General features: G+C 36.4%; 1 protein-coding gene and 1 long non-coding RNA gene across 5 annotated transcripts in view; one reads left to right on the plus strand and one right to left on the minus strand.

The window, feature by feature from the left end:
• The window catches only part of GRIK2 (glutamate ionotropic receptor kainate type subunit 2), a 716255-nt gene that overhangs the window by 9597 nt on the left and 680109 nt on the right, over positions 1 to 26549 (plus strand). The window lies entirely within an intron of this gene.
• The window catches only part of LOC117097136, a 32594-nt gene continuing 26564 nt past the window's right edge, over positions 20520 to 26549 (minus strand). Inside the window, exon 3 of the long non-coding RNA XR_004442824.1 lies at positions 20520 to 20751. This is a non-coding gene — a long non-coding RNA (uncharacterized LOC117097136). The remainder of the gene's footprint in view (positions 20752 to 26549) is intronic.

Raw genomic sequence — 26549 nt, forward strand, 5'->3', positions numbered from 1 at the left:
AAAGACATCAACCCAAGCTTAGACTCCTGGGCACCATCTCCAAGGTTTTCTTTCCGAATTGCTGAGTATATGGTAGGCCATGTCTTCCCTTCTGATGTTTCGACCTAACTTTTCTCTTAAACAAGCCGGTGGAACTGCTGTCTTAAAGGTTTCCCAGCAGAAGTCTTCCGTCCCAGACGCTCTGGGGTCTCTTTGGCATTGCGCACTGACCAGCTGTTTGTGGGACAGCACACAGTCACCTCCTTGCGTACACACAGAAGGTGAATACAGCCAGTTTAAGGGACCGCCTATACGTTGTTGGATAAAATCTACGAAGTGAGAGACAACAGAAAGTGTTCCTATGGAAATCCCGTTATTTTGCTGGGCATCCCATTTGCTCACAGATACAATAATTAGTAGCAGATGTACTGCAACATCGAAAAGTGAGAGTGAATTGAGTGAGCTCACAAGCCGCCACTCTACAAATTCTTTGAAAGAGATTTTTCCTCCTTTGAGAGGTGAGGTGGGCGGGAGGGAGGAGTGGCCTTACATCTGGAAGCAGGAAAACTGACTCTTGGGAGGCGGGGATGGGGGAGTAATAGCGGCTACTATCTGCAACAGATAAAGCCCGAACACCTGCTTAGCTGAGCTGTGGAATGCAAGGGAGAGAAATCCTTCCAAGAATCGCCAACACAACGACTACACTTTTAAAAAATCAGTTTTTCTCATAAGTTCTCACTTACTCTTAAAGCTTCAAAGAATAACTTGATGTGATCCATCAAGAGAGGCACAATCATTTCAGAAAATGACTTTGAAAAATGATCTTTTTGTCTTCTAGAAATTGCACGCTTTCTTTACCCAGATACATGAAACTCAACACATTTTCTGGCTTTGTGAGATTGTCTTTCAGAAGCGAACATAGTTTATATGTCAGTAGACATTTCTTCAGACTAACTTTGCTTTTTGGTTTAATGCAAGTGATCATCACGGTGTGTTCATTCCTTGAATTCTCAAATGACACTCTTTCAACATTTACTCAGCACAAGAAAGTTAATGTGAACTCTTCTCACACGAAGAAGGAAAATACCATAGATCAAAAGATGGTGTATCATTGATTATCAGAACCTTTTCAAGTTTGCTCACCATTACATAAAGTGTTGTCTATGATAACAATGACATAATCTTTCATACCATTTAGTTACCATAATTTCTGATAAAGAAAATGCCTTGCTCTTTTGTGGTAGAAATTAATGTTCAGTGAGAGAAATTACTTCACTTTGTCCTTCAGTTCTTAAGATTTGACTTTGTTATGGTAGCCCCAGTTACATTTATTGCCTGGAAATTGTCAATGCACATTTTTGCACATCAGAGTAGAAAGTAGTTTACTGTCTTTAAAATGTAACATACTTAAATTATTAATCTACTGCATGTGTAATACTTAGGGCTTGCAGGAGAGCCTTGATTTTCCTCAGTAGCATGGTATGATATATTGAAATTTAAGTGTTGATTGTTTTTCATTTGGGTAGTGAAGATTTATCTTCAAAGGGCTTTCAATTTGTAGTCCAGTTATCAAAGTGTTAGAAGTGCTTCAAATGAATCTTCTACCCTAAATCTTAGCATGAAAAGTGAGGTCAGAAACCCCTGAAAGGGAAGGAAGTAGGTGCACATCATCATTATTGACTAGTCTAGATTAAACACCGAAGAGGAAGATTTCAATCTGATAACGTCATAGGGCTTCCTGTTTTTCTTTGCTGCTTCTGCTGACAATTTTGTAAGGTAATTAAATTGGCTGATTGAAGTCGCAGTGGTCATGGGGCGATAAAGACCATTTGGATTTAATGGAATTTAAAACAACAGAGCACTGAACACAACTCTTACAGAACAAGAATTTTAATGGCCCATTCAGGGTGCTGACTAAATAGAACGCCCTTAACAAGTTTAATTGAAAGGGCAAGGCAGATTAGCACTATATAGTCTTTATGGTTGAAGATTGGGGAATTAAAATTATCCCTTTAAAAGACTCATTAATGCATTATCAAGATTTAATGTAGGTTAAATAAGCTTTCTTTAAGTCTTTATCATATACTGTGAACCTAGGTTTAGGACCAAGTTTCAATAATAAAACATTTTTAAGAGCTGATTTAATAAATGGAATTATAGATCTTTCTCATTTGAAAAACAAAAGGCATTTAAAATTGTTTGAGCATATACAGTGTGTTAAAGGGCAAATGTTGATGATAAATTCTCTATGTTCTATAACTGAAAGAAAATTTGACTTTTCTTTAAAATTTGATTATTGGTATTTTTTTCTTACAAAGAAAGCTAGGCAGTAGTAGAGAAAACACAGAGACAATAAAGGAATGTTCTCTTCCTGCAGTTTCAATAGAGTAATAGGTATTTGATCTATTTTAGGTTGTTTTTAAAATCCTGACCTTTTTTCTTACTGTAACTTCTATATTCAGATTATTATACTTCAGTGCATTCCAGTCCCTTCTGCCCCTGAAGAAAGGGTAGATCATTGCTTAACATTGGGAACATTGAAGTACAATCAGTCCCAAGGTGAAAGTCAAGTCTCAGTCACATATGAGATCATTCACTCCACCTGTTTCTTGCCATGTGGCATTGCCTACTCAGAGTTGTCAGTTCCTTTGATATTTCTAGAAAAACGTGAAACTAATTTTTGTATAAAAATCTCCCAAACTTTATGTATGCAATTTTGAAAAAAGTTGTTAAACTTCAGATTTGTAAACACCAAAAGCATATAGCAGGTGAGGGGGGATGTGGTCCCATTTTTACCCTCTGGCCCATTCACATTCCACAGTTCCTCTAAGGCACACCTGCTTCCCTCACATCTCTTTGATCACCAAATAAGTAAAGTTTATTTGTCTCTTGCCTCACACTCTTAAAGCCAACTATGTTATATTTTTGTATTTTTCAAAGTGACAGTTACCTAACTGATAAAACTAATTTGTGGTAAAGGGAGTGGGGAGGTTAAAAGACTCAGAAAAAACTTTTCTGCAGGATTTTTTTTTTAATTTTTAATTTTACTTTTGCATTTGGGCTTTGATAGTCCTCCTCAAAGATAGCAGCATTCAAATATAGCATTTGGTTTTTAGGTTCCTGCTTATAGGTTGATTTAAACTCTTTATTTTCTTAACTAAAAACAATATTATTTTCTGGGTTTAGTAGAAAGTTAGGTCACTAGATAGCAGGGCCATTTGTGAAGATCTGAAAGGATGGGAAGGTTATGTCTTTTAGTCATTTTTTCTACTGATACATGTACCTCTATCAGTCTTTCTTTTTGGTTAAGTATTGCCCTATTCCATGGCCTTATTTTAAGACAAGTATATTCCGGAAGAGGGAACACATAGTCTCAAGACTGTAGAGTTAGGATGAGTGTATTAGGATCAATCAATATTGTCTGTGACGGAGATGCTCAGATACGAAAGAAAATACTGGGTGCCTAAGGGAGTGCTGAGTGATTAGCACAGGTGTGGAAGGGAGGCTGAGGAAAGAGAAGTTAAATGACATTTGCTACACAGTCTTTTTAAAATTTACTGCCAGACATCCCAATGCTTTGTAAATTGATATTTTGCTTGCTTGTAATAATCCAAATCTTTTAGTATAAGTGCTTATTTTAAATAAGATGTAAATTATATTCTTACATTGACACTTTCTCCAATCAAAATGATTTGTAATGCTTTTTACCTCCTTTTCAATCCATTAACTACTTTTCTATTATTGAATTAAAGCAAGAATTTGGAAGATGTTGCCTCTAGCTCTCATTTCTGTCTCCAGCTCAGTCTCAGTCTAAGTCCTTGACCTAGCACAATGATAATATTACTCAGCTAACATGACCAAAGAAACAAAACAAATATTAAAGAAATGTTCTGCTTCTGAAATTTCAGTATATTCATAGCTATTTGGTCTATTTTATGTTGTTATTTAATCCTTCCTTTCTTACCTCTCCCTTTACTTTCTGAAGCTTCTTGCATTCAATTCATCATAGGTTTTAGTGCATTCAGGTCCTTCCTTCCCCAGAAGAAATGAAATGGGAACTCTCAAAATGAATGAAAACTATAGAATCCTGGATTATCTAAGCTAAAGGGGAATTCAAAGATCACCACATTTAGAGTCCTAAGTTTAGAGGTGAATTGCCAAGGACAGTTAAATAGCTTGTTCTAAATTGCAATTAATGTCAGATTTTGTTCCAAAACATGATTATCCTGGCTGCCAATCTAGTGATTTTTTTAACTGAATTTTGCTGTTTTTTTTTTCAGTGTAGCCTCTGACTCCCTGTGCTTTGAATTCATTTTAGAAATAATTCTGATAGCTCCCCTAGAAGTGTGTCTACTTTGTTTTATTTGCCTTTTCTTTTCTAGTACATTATCTCATAGGTTATTGCTCTTTTCTCTCTCTTTTTTTTCCTTAATGTGTAGCTCTATCAGCCTCTTGCATACCTGCTTACTTGTTCCTTTGCTCAGTGTCAAAGCTTTTGCTGCATCCATTCATTCAACAATATTAAAGTGAGCACATACTATGTGGCAGGCATTTGGAAAAGAGAATTCTAAGACTTAGCTTCTGCTATTAAGGATTGTGTAATCCAATTAAAGAGAAAAGATATGTACATATTAAAGTATCGATTGTATGATACAGAAAATATATACAATAGTTGTTTAAAGGAGATTATTATGGACTTAAGTTTTTCCAGAAGAGATAGGATTCTGGCTGGTGCCTGAAAACATTCTGTGATAGAAAGAAGGAGGAAATGTATCATTGGTGGAATACTCAGCACAAGAAAAGGAATTTAGGCATAAATTAAGAAAATGAGTGTTGGGACAGATAATGGGCTAGCACTGCAGGGGCATAGATAAGGCCTTGATTTTTCAGATTTTAGTATTTAGGTTACAGGCTTTAGACTCCTGTGTGTAGCCACTGGAAAGCAATTGAAAATAGAGGATGGGCTTGACTTGGTCTGCAATAAGCAGTCAAATGATTTTGCAGTCTGCTGCTTGCATTTTATGAAGAGTAAGTGGATCTTCTTTCTCTTACTGAAATGAAAACAAAAGACACATCTCTGTCCTTGATCACTGAAACCTTTAAGGTCTTGAGCTCAGATCAAAGATAATATTAGTCAAAGTTCTCCAGAGAAATAGAAAACACATACACACACGCAGCAGGGAGGAAGTAAGAGAGAGAGAGAGAGATAAGAGGAGGGTGTGGATATTTATTATAAGTAATTGGCTTACACTATTATGGTATTGTGGATGCTAACAAGTCCTAAGATCTGCAGTTGGAAAGCTAGAGACCCAGTGGTATAATTCTAGCCTGAAGACCAGCAGACTTGAGGTCCAGGAAGATTCAGTGTTTCATTTTGAACCCAAAGGCATGAAGAAAAAAGGAAAAATAAAACCCAGGCTTGAAGGCAGTGAGGCAGGAGGAATTCCCTGTTTTCTCTTAGGAGGGTCAGTCTTTTCACTCTATTCAGGCATTCAACTGAGTGGATAAAACCCACCCACATTACAGAGGGCAATCTGCTTTGCTCCATCTACTGCTTTACTGATTCAGATGTCAATTTCATACCAGCACACCCTCACAGACACACCCAAATTGTTTGACCAAATGGCTGGACACCCCAAGGCCTCATCAGGTTGACATATAAAATTAAACATCACTCAGATAATTCCTAAGCAAAATTCTGAAAGGAAATAAAGGAATGTCTTCTTAAGACATGGCCAGATCAAATGATTAAGCAAGGAAAAGTTACCAATTAATCTCAAGGAAAATGCATTAGAGAACAATTTACAAGTACTGTATACTTCTTTGAGGGATACAGTAAATTGCCCTCAAGGAATTCTCAATGTTTTATGTTTAGTTCCAAGGCATCTCCATTACCTGAAACATTGTGTGTATGTGTGTGTGTGTGTGTGTGTGTGTGGGTGTGTGTATGTAGTTAATAAGTATAGATATCATTGCATTCATTTCTGCCTAATAGTGTTGCAGTCAGTGATGGATTGCATATGCAACAGTGATCTCATAAGATTATAATACCATATTTTTGCTGTATATTTTCTCTTTAGAAATGTTTAGATACACAAATACTTACCATTGTGTTCTGATTGCCTGTCATATCCAGTAGAGTAGCATGCTATATAGGTTTGCAGCCTAGGAGCAATTGGCTATAACATATAGCCTAGGTATATAGTAGGCTATACCATTTAGGTTTGGTATAAGTACACTCTGTGTGTACTTATAAGGTAAGTACACTCTGTGATGTTCACACAGTGATTAAATCACCTAATGATGCATTTCTAAGACTGTATTCCTGTTGTTGAGCAACTCACGAATGTATATACATAATATGCATATCGATTATTTTCAATCAAAATTTAAAATAAGTTGAATTAAAACGTAAGGCAATTTTAGAAGATTCATTTTTAGTAATATTTTCTAATTCTACACAAACTCAGGACCTTAGACCTTGAATTTAGTTGTTTGGATCATTACTTTTACTCTTGATTTTGTCATCTAATATTCATAAGTTAGGAAAAATAAGTAAATCTTACTGGCCCTTGACTTTCCTTTCTGAAGAATGAGTATTATTTTCTACGTATTTAACATCCAAGGATAATGGATAATGTTGAATTTAATAGGAAAATGTGTGGAGCTCTGAGTTTATTAGAAGAAAAGACCGGCCGGGCGCGGTGGCTCAAGCCTGTAATCCCAGCACTTTGGGAGGCCGAGACGGGCGGATCACGAGGTCAGGAGATCGAGACCATCCTGGCTAATATGGTGAAACCCCGTCTCTACTAAAAAATACAAAAAAAAAAACTAGCGGGGCGACGAGGCGGGCGCCTGTAGTCCCAGCTACTGGGGAGGCTGAGACAGGAGAATGGCGTGAACCCGGGAGGCGGAGCTTGCAGTGAGCTGAGAGCCGGCCACTGCACTCCAGCCTGGGCGGCAGAGCAAGACTCCGTCTCAAAAAAAAAAAAAAAAAAAAAAAAAAAGAAGAAAAGACCTTTTGGAGTTGAAAATATAATTGTTTATTTACTGTGTATGTGTGGAATACAGTAATATTTATTATCACTCGAATATTGTATTTAACTTCTTAAACTGTGTATATTTAAGAAAATCTGCTTTTCTAAATTATTCATTAATGATCTTCCTTGAAATGTACTCAACTATCACAAATAGGTTGGTAAGGATTTATTAACTAATAGAACAAACTTCTGATTTGGTTGCTTGATAGAAGAGCAAGTCCGAAATTTCTTTTTCTTCTTTAAACATCATGACTTTAATTGGTATTCTCAAATATATACAATATGCAGAAGAAACAAACCAAAACTGAAAACAAATAATGAACAAAGAAATCATGCCAAGTTTTGTGATTTAATTTTTTTTGGCTTTTTCACAAGTGTATTCTTCTAGTTTACCTACACAAGCTTTTTCTGAAATGTTGTGCTTGACTTTTATGTATATGTCATTCTTTATGCATCTGCCTATGATGAACTTTTAGTTATTTCAAGGTTTGCAAACATAGAAATAACTGTCTTTGATCCATTTGTGTTGATTCAGGAAAGTTTCATAAATGCTTGGATTTGCTACAGTTGTTTGAGATGGATATATGGGACTTTCCAGTTGTTATATTGCCTACTTAGGCAATTTTTCTGGCACTTACTTTTTAAGGTAGAACAGATTTTGATACTGCCGCTAGACCACTAACCTCAGCATTCCTCCTTAAGTGTCCTCTAAACCGACTTAAAAAAAAAAAAAATCTAGCCCAACGGTGTAAAAGTGTTCCTATTTCTCCACATCCTCTCCAGCACTTGTTGTTTCCTGACTTTTTAATGATTGCCATTGTAACTGGTGTGAGATGGTATCTCATTGTGGTTTTGATTTGCATTTCTCTGATGGCCAGTGATTTTTTCATGTGCCTGTTGGCTGTATGCATGTCTTCTTTTGAGAAATGTCTGTTCACATTCTTTGCCCACTTTTTGATGGGGTTGTTTGTTTTTTTCTTGTAAATTTGTTTGAGTTCTTTGTAGATTCTGGATATTAGCCCTTTGTCAGATGAGTAGATTGCAAAAATGTTCTCCCATTGTGTAGGTTGACTGTTCACTCTGATGGTAGTTTCTTTTGCTGTGCAGAAGCTCTTTAGTTTAATTAGATCCCATTTGTCAATTTTGGCTTTTGTTGCCATTGCTTTTGTGTTTTAGACATGAAGTCCTTGCCCATGCCTATGTCCTGAATGGTATTACCTAGGTTTTCTTCTAGGGTTTTTATGGTTTTAGGTCTAACATTTAAGTCTCTAATCCATCTTGAATTAACTTTCGTATAAGGAGTAAGGAAAGGATCCAGTTTCAGCTTTCTACTTATGGCTTTTATACTGTTGGTGGGATTGTAAACTGGTTCAACCATTGTGGAAAACAGTATGGCGATTCCTCAAGGATCTAGAACTAGAAATACCACATGACCCAGCCATCCCATTACTGGGTATATACCCAAAGGATTATAAATCATGCTGCTATAAAGACACATGCACACGTATGTTTATTGCGGCACTATTCACAATAGCAAAGACTTGGAATCAACCCAAATGTCCATCAGTGACAGACTGGATTAAGAAAATGTGGCACATATACCCCATGGAATACTATGCAGCCATAAAAAAGGATGAGTTCATGTCCTTTGTAGGGACATGGATGCAGCTGGAAACCATTATTCTCAGCAAACTATCGCAAGAACAGAAAACCAAACACTGCATATTCTTACTCATAGGTGGGAATTGAACAATGAGATCACTTGCACTCTGGAAGGGGAACATCAATCACACACTGGGGTCTATTATGGGGATGGGGGAGGGGGGAGGGATGGCACTAGGAGTTATACCTGATGTAAATGACGAGTTGATGGGTGCTGACGAGTTGATGGGTGCAACACACTAACATGGCACAAGTATACATATGTAACAAACCTGCATGTTGTGCACATGTACCCTAGAACTTAAAGTATAAAAAAAAAAAAAATCTAGCCCAGTGTTGGGGGATCAGCATAGAAGTGTCTAGGGAGAGATAAGAAAGAACAACCTACACCCCCTCAACCAGTGGTACCACACCAGAGAATCCACAGGATCATTTAAAAAGGTGTATTGAACTTAAATACAATTTTATATTTGGAAAATTTTAAAATTATAAACTTCAAAGTATAAATACTCTGTACACAAAAATCCTGGCGACATGCAGTTTGCCTGTATTACAAACCTGTACATGTACCCCTGAACCTAAAGTCAAAGTTAAAAAAATGTAAAGCTTATTGGAAAAATTGCCTGGCTGTTGAAGATACTTAGTTTTCAATCAGTAACTTGCAACTGTCAAGGGTAAGGTGCAGGAGAGGCAGTCTCAAGATTTTCCTGTTTATCTGAAGGGGAACTAGACTAAGCACAGTTTGAAAAACAATCTCGTAGCTTAAGCTTAAGTCTAGTTTTTGTGTTTCTGGAAATAGCCTTCCCATGCTGCAGAGCGGATGTTGGAATATGTGAAGAATATTTTTGAATTTTTGCCTCCAATGGGTGAAGACCGGTGTCCCATTCTTTCATCTTTCCCCAGGGATTCTGGGTTGATTGCTCAGGAAGGCTTCCTGGAGATTAGGGGTGATGTTACAATTATTCGTCTTCAGCTTGTTCCTTTAAATTTGTTTCTCTTTCTTTTGCTCTTCCGTACATCAACCATCTTTCAAAATCTAATTCAAGTTTTGCCTCCTGCAACGATATGTTTTAGATAGGCATTCTGCAGAATAAATTCAAACATTGACAAGATAATTTGATCTGATCAGTTGTTCTCAAACTTTATATCAGAGGGAAGGGGCTTTACATAATTTAAATGTCTGGTCCCCAAACCTAGACATTCTGTAGTTTAACATGTTACTAGATTTAGTTAGCATGTTGCAAGTGCATAACTGCATAGTTCTATGTGGTGATTCTTAGTCCCTTTATTTATTTTACAAAACACTAAGTAACTGTACTTAAACAAAATGAAACAGAGATCTCACACACTGAGCTAGATAATCCTAAGAAGTTTTTGACCTTCAAGTTTATGATTCTTCTATTTATAATGAGCAGCAGCGTCAGCTTTCTGAATTGGCAGTTGATAATCATGACTAGATGATGAAAAACAATGAGTAAATGTTGCAGATAACAGTTGGGGCTTAGATATTTTATAATTCTTCACAGAACACACAGTGTTGGACTCTCAGAACACCACTCAAGGGCTAATTCTTTAAAATCTAATCATTTAGAATATTCACGCCCACATGACCAACCCCATAGCCTAAAGTGATCTTAAACAGGTGTTGTTTTATAAATAATGTCTAAGATGATGTATGGTTGAGACTTTCCTCTCTCAATCTCCCACTAAAGGAGCCCCTAATATATTATTTTAAAACTTTGTTTTCCCAGACTTAGAAAAAGAATTCCAGCAGATATTTGCTCTAGTTGAGAGGATTCCAACTTTTCAGTTGCCATGAATACATCCTAATGGCCCAGAATCTAGGCTGAAAAAAATGTCCAGCCTAGGTGGTATTTATTAAAAAACATGGAAATCTCTTGGACAATACCATGGCACCCCCATTCCCATCCTTAATGCTCTGATTATACTCTCTGGACCTTTGTTATATCATGGTGCTGAGACATAAAATGTGGACACTACATTTGGAATTAAATCAGAATATCCTTATATATTTGTTTTAGGTGGATATTGTTAATAATTGCATATGGTGCTTTAGTATTGAAATAAAAATGTTTTTTATCTGTCTAAATTATTGATATCTAAGTGTTTTCCACATTGATTGCCTCCTCAGTGAGACACATACATTTATTAAATATATTCCTATAATTAAACTTGCCATCTAGATACAGCCTTGTGTATAGGAGACACTTTATTCACAGTATAATTTAAAAGTAGCATGATTACAGATTGGATAGAGATTCCAAAGTATTACAATCATGATAATCACATGCTAATGGAAATTTTAAGATACATATTGAAGAAAAAAAACTCAAGTTAACTTCATTATTTCTCAGAAGCTTTCTTTTTGAACTCAGCTATATTTAGCAATATGTGTCTAAATATTTTCAATTCTTTTAATAATAAATGATTCATAGGTGATTTAGCAATTGAGAGCATGTAAATATGTAATTTCAAGAAAATGCATCCACTGGTGTGCAGTTCTCTGAAAGACAAACTATGAAAAATCCTTCTACATGGTGTAAATTTCACAGTAGCTTACGTTCATATATATTCATCTAATTATGGTCTTAGGATTACTATACCTTTGACCTTTCTGTTTGTACAGGATAAATTTATATATATAGAGGGAGAGTGTGAAAAAATATTCACAACGGAGAATAATAATTAAAAAAGGGCATTCATTTATTGTCTTTAGGTAAGAGTCTGACTTTACTAAACCTGAGAGCCACAAGTAAATGTTAATGGAAAGGGATTTCTCAAGGTTCTTTGAATTTCATACATGTTTTAATTCCAAGCAGGTAGCCAGACTATATCAGCATTTAAAATACAAAACTAGGATAGAATTTTACCTATTTCAAGGTACTATAGTTTGTAAGTAAACTGTGGAGATAATTTTAACCTTTAAATTTGTTTATTGTTTCTCTGTGCTATGTATATTATAAGATGACTACACTTGAATACAAAAAAATAGCTATATACTAATAACAAACCCCTATTTAAACCCCTATTTAGTATAATTTCTCTCTCCCCCTCCTCTCTTTGTGTGTTGGGGGTGTTATTCTTTAAGGAAAACAGATGAAATTAAATTTATTTACCAGAAAATAAACAATACTTTATATGTTGATTGTGAAGGAAGATGCTGAAAGTTTCCTATTAACTCTTTCAATTTCATTTCCATTTTCAATTTAAATTGCCTTTCAGTTCACCAAATATTTATTCAACATTGGTGTCTTGTCTGGTTCTTTAATTATTTACATAACAAAGTAATTGAAAAGTAAGATATAATTAAAACTTTCAGTAAATATAAAAATTAATCTAATACATGGTTGATTATTTTTAGAAATACATTACATGAGGGATCCTAATGAGATTCTGATTTTTATTTTCTGAATGGCATCAAGATGTATATGTTTCAGTTTCATTCTATAGGTTCTGTTTCAGCGTTTCAATTTCTTATTATAATTGAAGGAGTATCTTAGTAACCTTAAAGAAATCCACAATTAATTTGATGTAATTTATCAATATGTATTTATATTTAAAGAGGATTATTGTCTAACATTTAGAGTTTATACTATAATATATACACAACTATTATATTTTCAAGTCTTTATATAAGCAACCAGTCATAGCAATTTGCTAATTGTTCAATTATTTATTCTTTCAATCATTTATTTAACAAATGTTTAACTGCTTACCCATGTGCCAGACACTTGACTGAGCCATAGGACACCAATAATTTAAAAATAAAAAGAACTTGTCTCTGCATCAAGGATATCATATTCTATAGACATGGGTAGCCACATAAATACAAAACAGTGTGACAAGTGCACACAATAATATGTAAACATTCTAACATGAAGGGAGGCACCTAGCTGTTTTTACAATAAAGGATTTCTAAACCTGTTGTTTGCATCTTTTCCTAAGACTTGGATCCACTGAGGACCTCATTCAGAAGTTTTATTCTTGCTATCAGATTAGAATGACCATGCGTTTGTGCTCCTTTTCTCCACTGCCCCCAGCACCAGAAACCCTCAACTAGACCTCTAGTATCAAATCATAGAGATGCCATTAATTTATTTCTTCTGTATTTTTTGTATGTATTATATATATGAAATTATTTTTAAAGCTAGTCCAAATTATTTTAAGTGTTTAGTTACTGTATATGTGTCCGGATGTAGATTCGGTGACATATCACAGATCCCCCCCCACCCCCAGAAGTCCCCAAAGCAAAAACAAAAGGTAGTTGTTCACTTCTCATGTCTCTCTGCAGATTTGGGTATTTCAGGGATGGTATGCTGGATCTGTAAGTTTCTGGGGTCTATGCTGTTTCCAGCTCTTTATTCTGCATCTTTAAGGAATGTCGTTTTGCATCATCTAAAAGGATGCTGTAGAGATCGCAGATACCCTCCCAGCAGCAGGATGGGCACGTTTTAAATGTTGCACACATGATTTTACCTCACATCCCATTGGCAGGAACTTAGTCACAGAGCTATTCGCTGGTGCACAGAAGGCTGGGAATTGAGTTCCTTTTATGGGAAATGTGACCAGCTGAAACATCTCGGTCTATTCCTGTAGAAGACGTGGGATATGCACATTGAAGGACCACTGGTAGTCTTTGCCACAAGCATCTGACTAAATATTTCAGAAAAAAGCTCTGTAGAGTTTTAAACTTGTGTGTGTGTGTGTGTGTGCATGTGTGTGTGTGGTGTGTGTGGTGTGTGCGCGTGTTGTTATAAAGTAATGCATTGTAGCTTATTTGGAAAATATGAAGTGTGAAAGTGAAAATAAAACCTCCCATAATTACACCATGCAGCTATAATCACTGTTATCATTTTGTTTCTATTAATTACTAGTTAAAAATTAAAACAAATATTTTGGGTGATTTAAAAAGTAATACATGTTTATTGTAGAAAATAGAAAATATATAGAAAATTGTAAATAAATTATCACTCATTATCTCACCATAACATTTTGTATCTATCCTTAATCTTACTGTACATGTTTTGTTTTTCCATTTAACCCTTTATTGTGGACATTTTTCTGTCATCAAGTATTTTTCTGTAACAATTATTAGCAGTGTCTGACTTTCTATTACAGTGGTGCTTATAGTTTATTTACCAATACCTCTATTGCTTGGGTTTTAGAGTCATATAGTCATATATACCTGAATTTGAAACTGGCTCTCCGGCTTTTAAGCAATATGATTGGAATATACTGATGAATCTTCCTAAATTTTAGTTTCTTTACCTATAAAATGGGAATGATGATATTATCTACCCTTTAAAGGTATTCCTTGGAATTAAAATAGATAAAATAGATAAAATGCACAAAGTACTTAGTAAAGTGCCTGGCACCTAAGTCCCTAATAAGTGCTAGTATAATCAATCAATCAATCAATCAATCATTTAATTAATTTTACCCCAGAAAGTACTTGATTTCTGTAATTGTTTCAGCTAATATAGATCTGATGCTTCCAGGTCTTATCCTGTCTCTTCAAGGGTGGTTAGACCCCTGCAGAAGTCCTGTGAAGTGTTTTAGGCCAGTGAGGTGGCCTTTAGGAACACAAAGGGCCGGTTTGTCAACCGGGAGCCTTGTGATCTGTGGAGACAGGAAACAGACATTTAAATGGGAACTTACAGGATAACATAAGAATATCTGCAGTTCTCTACAATTGTAGGCTAAGCGTGATCCGTGTTAGAGGAGGGAAGAAGGAGCTTTTAATTCCTGAATGTGTGCTAGTCTGAGGCTGAGGAGTGTGGCCTGCCTCTCCCTGCTTGCTTCCTGGGATGGCTCTTCAGTGTCAGTACCGATGAGGCTGGGGCAGGGGAGGAGCAGCAGCAGTTTTAAAAGCAGACTTCTCTTTGCTTTTTGATTTGTTAAGCAAATTCCAGGTGTTTTACTTGCTAATCACATTGTCATCTCTGATGGTTAATTATTTTCTGTAGGGAAATGAAGTTGTTTGGGGCTTTCAGGAAATCAAATTGAGCTTCAAAAGCCACTTCCACGTAACAAATAACATTTTGAAAAGGATAATTCCTCGGGGTGTGTTGGTAGGTGAGCTTATCGAGATTTTTCTTTAAGAGGTATTTTTAAAATAGTGGATTTATTTGTTCTTTTAATTATAGATCATATTTTTAAAAATTGGACACCATAAACATCCGTAAGTCCCTAGTAAAATGATATAAAAATGTGTGGCTATTGCCTTTGAGACAGACTAATGTTGTCATCTATGGAGTAGGAAATTGGAAGTGATTATCTTTTGGGCTCTATATTTGGGAGAAGGCTACATCATTGGAAGGAGTTACATCTTGGCCTGCTCAGAAAAAAAGGAAGTAATTTTAATGTTAGTGCAGCAAAAATGCCTAAAGGTGACTGTGTTAGTCTGTTCTCATGCTGCTAATAAAGACATACCCAAGACTGGGTAAGTTATAAAGGGAAGAGGTTTAACTGACTCACAGTTCCACATGGCTAGGGAGGCCTCACAATCATGGTGGAAGTTGAAGGAGGAGCAAAGCTACTGGCAGCAGGCAAGAGGACATGTGCAGGGGAACTGCCCTTTATGAAATCATCAGATCTCATGAGACTTATTCACTATCATGAGAACTGCATGGGAAAAACATGCCACCATGATTCAATCACCTCCCACCAGGTACCTCCCACAACATGTGGGGATTATGGGAGCTACAATTCAATATGAAATTTGGTTGGGGACACAACCAAACCATATCAGTGACTTACATGTATGTAAGAAGGTGAAGTTCCATGTGGCTTGTGGCCATCATTCCCATCTTCTAATGGAGTCTGTACAACCTCAGCACAAATGTTTTCAGTCCCATTTTAATAAGACAGATTCTAGAGACTCTAGGTGTTGCTGCTCTGTGCCTTCCTAAACATACCTCCTCTAGTCAGATGTGTTCTTAACACATTTAGGCTGCCTTTAAGTTCTGCATTTTCTGCTTTGCCTGCACACAGATATAATCATAGTGGAATCCTAAATCTTAATCACTCCACCTCCCCCTAAAAGGATGTGGGCGTAGAATTACTTAAATATTGCCATATGTTAGCCTTTGAGAGGCTTTTGTAAGTTAAGAGAACCCAACCAGTTGCTAATAACCTACTATTGCCAGAAGCAATAGTAGGATCTGATCTAGAAAAGGCATGGAAAATGTGGTCGGAAAGATTGGGATTCTAGGAGAAATTCCACCACTTACAAAGTGTGTAACCTTAGGCAAGTTATTCAACATTTGAATCTCACTTGTCTTATTTGAGAAATAAAGTCCTTGCATGTAGAAAACATCCAAAAACTTCCCTTTCTTTTTTGTTATCCTGAAAATCTGGGTGTGGAAGAACTGTTGAACAATAGGTTAGCTCTATATTCTACAACAGCCTGTTTCTCAAATGCAGAGTTCTGTGTGTTTATTGACTACCAGCGTCAGCTTCTGTGCAGCTGAGATACAAATTCAGCCCTAGGCTTTTATCCACAGATCTGAGAGAAGGCAGGCAGGCAGGCACCTGTAATTATAGCAGCAGTGATGAATTGCAGCTGAATTGTGTAGTGGGTTAAGGCTTTTCTGTGCTGGTTGACTTGGGTATTAGTATAGTGATTCTGGGAGTAACAGACAGTATTTTACCAAGTGTTTGTCTTTCTATTATCCATTTAAACATAATCCTAGACTCTCCACAGACATACAGGAGTTCTTTTGTTGCTTTCCAGCAGTGGATAAAAGTGTCCATTTTTATTAAGTGCTCAGTGCAGAGTTTAACAGCCCTTTTATGGACTGGTACTAGATTACATATTGAGGGGTGGGGTGAAGATAGTTTTTCTATTGACATTTGTAAAACGTTAGATTTGGGTTTCCTTTCCATGCACCAGAATATTACTCTACAGATGTCAAAGACTCTAAATGTTGCAAACGATTGTCTTTTGTTTCTTCATTTTCCTTTTTCCACGTTGCTTGGTCACAAAAGACATCTGTCCACCTGATCTTCCCAAGGGAGTATGGTGGGGGTGGTTGGGGCTTCTGTGAGGAGGATTGTTGGGCAGGAGAAGGAAGGTGGGAGAGGAGACCACTTTGCTCTTTCTGCAAACCCCTTTTATCAATTACTCTATTTGTTCCTTTTCCCCTAAACTCTCCTAAAAGAAGGGTCAATTCTCTCAACATCAATTGAATGAAAAATAGCAATTTGAACAGCATCTGCAAAGTGATATGTATAAAATCCAAAATAAAATGAGTCCTCAAACTCATGTAATTTTCCATTTTGTCTCATTTATTTTAAAGCCCAGTAGCAGGGTCACTATGACATGGCCAGAGGATTTAAAGCCTTTATCAGAATTTATTGAGTACGCTGTTAATATTTTTAATATAATGCCTGCATGACTTCTCTGGCCTTTTAAGAGTAGAGGTGTATCTTAACTATGCCAAAACAGGAAAGAAGAAAGACTCTTACACATCCTTCACTAATCCTCTTCTTACTTACCCTTGTCTGACTCATTCTTTCTCTGCGGTAGACTGCTATGATGCCTTTTTGTTTTTCTGTTTTCTCAACTGAGGCACCAGCAGATTTTATTCAGTTTTCTTACTTTTCTTGTCACATGATCTATTCTCCCCATGGATGTAGGAGCTATTCCTGACACCTTTTACCTTTCCAGGACCCATTTAGAGTTCTTTCTACCTACAACCACCCTTTTCTCAGTGTAGCTCTTTCTTTGTGTAGCCAGTAGCTTCATTCAATAATTAAAAGCTCATTCAGTCCTGTACAAAGAGGATAGTGAGGGGTGGAGGTATCTGGGTCTTTTGGGAACATACAAAGGTGACTGAGGTCCTGAGAGATTCTCTACAGCTACAATATTTTGTAGACCACATATTAACACACAGTTCTGATATGTGAGGGTGGATTTAGAGGGACAGAGGAATAGTGTGGCTAAAACTGAGACTGTCTCACTACACAAGTAAATAATAGTTGTATAGTGCTTTGCATTTTATATGCATTTACACACACGGTATTTATTAGTCCCTATTGTAAGCCTAGAAAGTGGGTGCCATTAATTCCCTTTCACAGAGGAAGAAACAGGCTGAGAGAGGTTAAGTAATTGGTGCCAAATGTCCTAAATATTGAAGAATTTGAAGTTGCTTTAGGCTTCTGACACTGCCTTATGCTCCTTTCACTTCAAAAACTTCAATGTAGTTGAATTTCACTACTGTTTAATTGGGATGTGAGATTCTCCAATCACACTGTCAGAACCAAAGCAGGTGTTGAATGCTGTAGCAAAAACATTTTCCTTGGCAGGATGAGACATTGCTCTTCTGAGACAACCCTCAAGTAGCCTTCCCTAATTCTGGTTCACTTCATCCCCAAATAAAACACAAAAGAATACACTGTATTCTAACCTCTAGAGTGCAGCCCAATGTGAAGATAATAATAACGGTGAAATTAATAATGATGATGGTTACTCTTTGTTGAATATCTGTCACATGGCAGGTACAATGCAAGTGTCTTTCAAACATTATATTATCCAATCCTCAGAGCAAGTTCATCACCCTTATTTTAGAGGTCAGAAAACCGAGGATACAGAAAGATAGGTTTTTTGCCTGGGGCTTCCCACCTAGGAAATTTTGGAGTAAGAATTCAAACATGGGTCAGACTGGCTCCTGAGCCCATGCTATCTAGTTTTCCATGTGCACTTTTGCTTACTTTTGAATAGGAGTACGCTCAAGAAAGAACATAAATGCCTACATTATATTTAACGCTTCATTCGTAAATATTAACTCATAAACGTATGAAGTTTAACCACATGAAATTGCTAATATTTGGGCATTTTGGACCAAGAAAAATGGTCATTTCATGTGGCTTCACACAAAAGTTCTTAAAATGTGGCCTCTGGACCAGCATCATCAGTACCACTGGGGAAGTTGTTAGGTATGCAGATTTTCAGATACCATCCCAGATCTCATAAAAAAGAAGCTAGGAGTTGGCTCAGCAATCTGTGGCTTAACAGGACCTTTCGGTGAATCTCATACCCACCAAAGCTTGAGAACCCCTAGTTATCCTAATATATTTGTTAAACAGCATCTCTGTGTCAGGTGCTGTGTTAGCCACTGGGTTTTCAGGAAGAGCAGAAATGGACATGCTTCTTACCCTCAGAGAGCTTACTCTTTACTGGCAAAGTTCCATGATGTGCAAATATGAAGTTTTTTTTAAGAGGTATTTATATTGTATTGGAGTTTCTAGGTCTCTGCCAAAAGAATGAAATGTTGAGAGGCACAATTAGAGGGGAAAAAGGGTTAACATTTCATCACAGAGTTGGATACCAACCAAGGGAGACACACACTGATCCAGGGACTGGCGTGTAGGAAAAGACATGGGGCCAGTGCTCAGGACTCAGTGTTTAGGACACAGCGCCGTCAAACCCTACATCTTGGACTCCTTTTCTTCCCCTTCTCTCAACTTATCTCCAAGGATGGCTCTGTTCACTTTGAGGCCATGATTGGATGGGAAGAGTACACTAAGTCCACTTCTCAGCATGGGACAACTTGGGATGTCTAAGGTAGGGCTTGGTCAGCCTCCACTAGCTGGCCAAGTAGATACTGATCTGCTGCTACCTTCTGCTCTGAGGAGCTCCATTTTGTGGGCAGATGGTAAGGTCTCAGGAAAGGCTTTATTCCAGAACTTTGCCTTTCTCTCTTCAGTAAGCTATGCAGCATGGCATGGAGGATGGCACTGCCTTTAGCAGCCTAGAGGTTGGCTTAGGGTTTACTCTCACGGAAGAAAGAGGAGGAAGCAGGGGTCAGTGGGAATGAAGGCAATGTGGGACCTTCCAGTTGTCTGTGTCTCCCCAAGCCTGAGAAATGGTGATCCTTAATATATGTTCATTAACCTTTTGTCATTCCAAAGGGAGAAAGGGAGACATTCCTAATACTCTTCCATTTACTAAGACAGTTTTGAGTCCTGAAGGGATAAATAACACACTTTATTGAGTAATGTTTTAAAGTCAGATCATCTTGGATTTGTATTTTCTTAATTTTTTAAAAGGAAAGCTTTTTTTTTTTTTTTTTTTTCAAAATAACAGCTAAGTACAAATAAGGCAGGCTGAACAAATTGCTGCGTTTTTGGAAGCATCACAAGGTTATTTGTTCCACTAAGTTTCCAAAGAAAAGGGAATAAACATCTGTTGTATGATCTCTTAGAAAAACAACAATAGGATTTTTAAGCAATCTCAAGTACATGAGCATCAGATCTCACTTGAATTTCATCCTTTCCATTAGCAACATGTTAGAAAATAATTTGATGGAAAATTTCATGATGAGATTAGAATTTGAAGGTATTTAGGGAGAAGAAGAGTGCTTTGTGACAATTTATCTTTTAAGTTACCAATGACACTTTTGTATGACATTAAAAATGTTGCTCCTATTATTAATACTTAATTTGAATTAAATTCCCAATTCTAATTCTGGCCTTGTTATAGGGGAAATAATTCACATACACAAACAGCAGCAGTTGTGTACTTAAAGGCAAGCCAAATGCATATCATGCATCAGAAATGGAAGTACCACCTCTGAGAATTCAGGAGTGTTCATATAATCAGCACAGGTTTTTACCCAATTGATTAAATTACATTTCCTCTGCTTTAACTGAGGGGGGAAAATTCTAAAGGTTATGAAATCAATGCAAGCTGCTGTTGGATTGTATTATTTACTTGAATTTAGAATCCAGATTCTTCTCATCACCTGAAAGACAAATCATATTTCTCATGGAGTCCTTAAGAAATTCCCAGAGTAAGCTCAAGTATTACATGAATAATTCATTTTACTCACTACACATTACCGCACTGTGGCCAGAGTCTCCTCCTTGGGGAAGCTAATTTGGAGCATCATTATGGTCTGATTCCCAATGTTTAGCAGCTTTGTGACCTACCTGATGAAGTCCTTTTTGTTCAGATCCGTTGGAGAAAAACTTCAAGTTTAAAATTTCATTGAGAATATTATTAGAAGGAAATACTCCCAGGCTTTCACATTTACTCCACCCCTGCCTTTGAGTAAAAAGATTTAAAAAAAAAAAAGAAGAAGAAGAAGGAGAAACAAAGAGACACTTTTGAATATAAATTCAATCCACTGCCCCCAAATATTTTCTTAACATTGAAAAATCAAATGATATGATTTAAGTGTCATGCATATATGTCCCCCTGATTTATTCAACATTGGAACTCAACCAGAAAAAATAATTATGCGAATATATATGTGGACATCACTTAGAACTCTGTATGGAGTTCTGTGTATTTTCCTTGATTTACAGTGCATTTTTTCTTATGGTTCTTATGGGAATTCATCTGAACTTTCATGTTGCCATAACACTTCAGTGTTCTCTCAGTTATAATTCATTACCACGTGGGATGTGTCCTACCATAGAGCAGATGGTCTGTACACTTTAGCACATGGTGAAATATAAAAGTCTGAAGGCACTGCTGACTATTCAGCTGACTCTACCAATGACCAATACAGAGACTCCAGTCTTTGTATGTTACTCTTTCTCTATCCGTCCACACCTATTAAGACAAACCCTTGGATAAATTGAACACTCTTAGATACTCAAAGGTTAGAAATAGTGAATTCTTCAGTGACTCTAATAAGCTCACAGCTGAGTATATTTTCCAGACTAACTTAGTTTTGAATATCAAGAGAGACCCCCATTTTATTCATGTGAGTAGGGAAGATAAACTTTTTCTTAGATATAAGCAGCTCTATTTTTAAAACTTGGATAGACTTCCCTTGTGTTTTCCATAGCAACAGTGCCATTTTACAATCCCGACAACAGTATACAAGGGTTCCAATTTTCCACATTCTCAACAGCATTTGTTTTCTTATATATTTGTTTTTGAAAGTATATAATATATAGACTCTATATAGAGAGAGAGACTAACAGACATGAAGTGATATCATTCATTGTAGTCTTGATTTGCAATTTCCTGATGAGTTGTTTTCTTGAGCATCTTTTCATTTACCAGTTGGCCATTTGTATATCTTCTTTGGTGAAATGTCTATTCATGTCTTTGCCCGCTTTAAAATCAGGTTATTTGTTTTTTGTTATTTTTACTATTGAGTTGTAGGAACTTCTTATATAGTTTTGATATTAATCCCTTATAGGACTACCTTATGATCAGTTAGTCAAACTTCTGAGCATTTATTCAAAACTTTTGACACTAATCCCATATCGAACTACCTATGATCAATCTAACTTCTGAGCATTTATTCAGAAGCATTGAAATCGGAATCATGAAGAGATAGCTGCACTCTCATGTTCATTGCAGCATTATTCACAAGAGCCAAGATATGGAAACAACCTAAATATTCATGGATAGATGAATAAATAAATTCTATGGTATATACATAAAATGGAATATTATTTAACAAAGAAGGAAATCCTGCCATATGTGACAATATGGATGAAAGTTGAGGGCATTATGCTGAGTGAAATAAGACAGCCACTGGAGGACAAATACCGCATGATTACATTTACATGTGATATCTAAAATAGTGAGACTTATAGAAGCAGAGAGTAGAATGGTGGTTTCCAGGGGTTTGGGGATGAGGAAATGTGGAGTTTTTATTTGACAGGTATAAGGTTTCAGTCATGCAAGACCAATTTGTTCTAGACATCTCCTGTACGACACTGTTGTTGTTAACAATACTATTGTTTTAGTTGTTGTTAAGAAACTATAGTTAACAAACAAACTATAGTTAACAAGTACACCATATGGTGTACTTAAACATTTACTGAGAAGATAGACTTCATGTTAAATGTTATTACCACAATAAAAAAAAAAAAAGAAAAAAAGCACCTATCTCATAGAAATAAAAACACTATATATAAAGGCATAAGTAAATAGATGTGTATTTCAGTACTGTTCATCATGGCAAAAATTGAAATAAATTAAATTTACATTAGGAGAAGAATCACTGAATAAATTATGATATACTAATATCAAGTAATATTATATCACTATTAAAAGGAACAAATTAGGACTATACCCAGAAGAATTGAAGTGATTTCTGAAAGACATTGTTGAATGAAAAAAGCAAGAAGTAAAAAATATACAATTATTTTGTAAAGCAATGACCAAAAAATAAAAATTAAAAAAAACCTCTGTGTAAATATATATGCATATGTTATGTCTGTGTCAGTATACTGTGTGAATTTATGTGTGTATGTGTGTCCATGCACTGGTAAATATAGATCCATATGAGATTATATGAATACAGAGAAGAACTCAAGGATTGTTAACACAGGTACACTGATGAGAAGGGACGTGGATAAATGTAGGTAGTGTAGATATAAATAGAAAATCCGAATGGAGGAATAAAATAAAAAAGGAAAAAGGGGAGAGGAAGAAGTATCCATATGAACATACTTACACATCCATATAAAGTCATTTATATGTATCATTACATGCATAAAGAAGTTAAGTGAAAAACACAAAGGGAGAAAAAAATGGGAATAATGTATTCCTGCAAGGAACCTCTGTCATTTAGAGCTTAGTACTAATTAGTTTAATCTCTTGCTTTCCTCTGATTTTGATAGAGGATAGAAGAGAATGGGGAGGTAATTTTTGTGCATGGGGCATTGGGAGAAAGAGAGAGCAGGTTATATGGAATGTGGAAACAACATGGGTTTGTGAAGTCTACACAGACTATGAGGCTTTAAAGTTTGCCCCTTTAGTAACAGAGATGAACTAACTCCAGACTGACTGAGCAAATTCTGATTTACATAGCTCATTATCCCCATCTTTGTAGAGCAGATCACAAGTTAAAACTACTGTTGATATTTATAGGGAATTGGGTAACTCTTTTTCTTTTCTTTTTTTTTTTTTTAAAGATGGAGTCCACCTGGAGTACAGTGGCACGATCTCGGCTCACTGCAACCTCTGCCTCCCAGGTTCAAGCAATTCTCCTGTCTCAGCCTCCTGAGAGGCTGGGATTACAGGCACCACCACCACGCCAGGCTAATTTTTGTATTTTTAGTAGAGACGGGGGTTCACCATATTGATCAGGCTGGTCTTGAACTCCTGACCTCAGGTGATCCACCCACCTCGGCCTCCTAATGTGCTGGGATTACAGATGTGAGCCACCGTGCCTGGCCGGGTAATTCTGTGTCTTACTCAGTAAAGCCTTGACTTCTTGAATAGCCTGGGGCCCTTGCCACTCCCAAGTTTCACCAAATTTGGAGTGTAAGGTAGCTGTAGGAGTGGCAAATGTCTGCAGCCAGAGTAAAGATTATAATGATTACTCATGAGGATTTGATTTCTCCTATGAAAAATATATGTATTTGGGGGTTATTACTATTTTCTGTAAAGAAGCAGGAGATTCAACTTGCAATAAAATTCATAACAAGTGCTATGAATCTTGCTCTATCCAAATTTTTATAGGTAAGCATAAAAACTAGTAGACATTAGATTTAATAAATACTGTAGAACAATTAATCATATTAATGTTGACTAGCTCTCTGTTGTACCAGTTAATTACATTTTAACAAGTATAGTTTATTATATAATTTCTATAATTATATTGCCTAAAACATGGAAAATGGAGACAGTAAGACATCACTCACAAGAGCAACTCCACACAACTGCTGATAGTATTTCAGCATATTCCATTTCATTTTTTTCCAAAATGCATCTTTTTTCCCCAAATTTTTACCATAACTGTATACAATGTTATCCTACATTTTTTCACTTTGTATTACAGTTGTAAAGACAGCAAGGCATATTTATTTCTGAATAATTGAATTTTCTTGCAATCAATCTCATGCATCACAGGCCAATTCAAATTTACGATAGATTGATTTTCACTGGCTTTGTTCACTCTTTCCTAGACCTTTAAAATCTAAGTTTCTCCCAGGATTATCATCCCTGTTCTCTGCATGCCCAGCATTCTCCTGGCTTCTACTAACACTCCTTTTGCATTATTCCTGAGGAGAGTTCTGTCCTGTCTTCTGAGCCCCAGTTTTCCTCTCCAGGATTTGAAGGGCATAACGATTGGCACGTCTCACTAGCACTGAGGCCATCTATTATTCACAAGTTAGCTTTTCCTCGTGAATTTCCTTTTTGTTGTTGTTAACGGACTTTTCATTCTTTCAGACTTGAAAGCTTGAAGGAGTCTTTGATTTCTCTTTTTCTTCTTTACCCACATCTATTGAGAGTTGGCCATATTGTGATCATTACATCTTTTCGCTAAGCAATCAAATTCTTAATTCCCGTCTCTATTTAATAACCCTCCACTTTGTATATTGAGACACAGTACAATACTATGCTTAAGGTAATGGGCTCTGGCGCCAGATCTCTGGGGGTAAAACTTCAGTTTTGCCATGTATGTGTTAGCTGTGTGACCTGTGGCAGGATTCTTAATGTCTCTCCTTGTCTCTATTGTGTAAGATGAGTAATACTACAGTACTTAACCAACAAGGTTATGGTGAAGATTACAGAGTGTCTTCTAGCTGTTTTGAAATATACTATAAATTCTTAACTATAGTCACTCTGCCGCGCTATTGAGCACTAGAACTTATTTCTTCAATCTAACTGTATTTTTGTACCAATTAACCAACCTCTCTTCATCCCCTCTCCTCCCTACACTTCCCAGCCTTTGGTAGCCACCATTCTATTCATTACTCCCAAAATATCACATGTATGCCATAAACATATACAACTATTATGTATCAATACCAAAATATTAGTATCAGGACAAGTAAATGTATCAAATATTAAAAAGATTACAGAGGATCTACTGTATACAGGCACTCAAAGAGTGTAGCCCTTGTCATATTTGTGCCTGCCTCTCTCTTTCTAATCTATCCTATGCACTACTGCCAGATTGATTTTCCTAAAACATAGTTTTACTCCTACTGATTCCTTCCCTTTCACCCTTCAGCTTCAATAATACTGCTTGCTAAATGAAATTCAAAGTGCTTGGCTTGACATTTAAAGTCCTACATAATCAGATTTTTAAGACCCCTTTCCAGCAGTCCTCTGTGCTCTAGACAAGCCAAACAATATGCTATGTTTTCTTAAAAGGCCTAGTTTAAGGGTGATATATAATATGCTTAATATCCTGTAAAGCACAGACACATATCCCAATGTGGAGTTAGGTCTTAGGGAGCCAGCCATGCCTTCAAATGTTAGTTGTTTAATTGTAAGAAGTCCCATGAGAGGGGCCTGTGGAGCTTAGATGGCAGGAAGGCCTTGGGGAAGGTTGGGGCAGAAGCCAATTACCACATGGCATGGAAGTATCTCAATATGTTAACAACTCCTACAACTGAACCAAGGCATGCCAACTGAATGTCAGCATTGGCCAGGTACTTCTTGACACAGCTCCTCCCACTCATTGAACTTTTTGTTGAAATTTCCTCCACATTCAATAAAACCTTTATAAAGTGCCACCCCCATTCTCATTGCTCTGCTTTTCTGAAATCCCATGGTCCGTCTAAGTAATCCTGCTTTGGAAGTTACATATTTGTCTTCCCTTTTCATAGTTAACTTTATACATGAATATATTTAGTTACATATGGTTACCTAAGTAGCTGGAAAATGTGCTTGAAGGCAGGGACTATATACTTTTCATCTCTGCATCCATACCCTGGTGCTGTTATCCTAAACTGCAGTCAGTCAATATTTGCTGAATGAGCAACTAAGCTGGCACAATTCAGTACTTTATTATTTTTCTAGCAAAGAATGTACCTGTGTTCCCTGGTAATTTTGGATATGGATTACAAATTACCAGATTTGAATTATGGCAATACTTTGTATCTGTAAATTTTGTGTACATGAAAATATAAAATTTT

Source organism: Trachypithecus francoisi, unplaced genomic scaffold (assembly GCF_009764315.1).
Source record: "Trachypithecus francoisi isolate TF-2019V2 unplaced genomic scaffold, Tfra_2.0 Lachesis_group15, whole genome shotgun sequence".
Lineage (NCBI taxonomy): Eukaryota > Metazoa > Chordata > Mammalia > Primates > Cercopithecidae > Trachypithecus > Trachypithecus francoisi.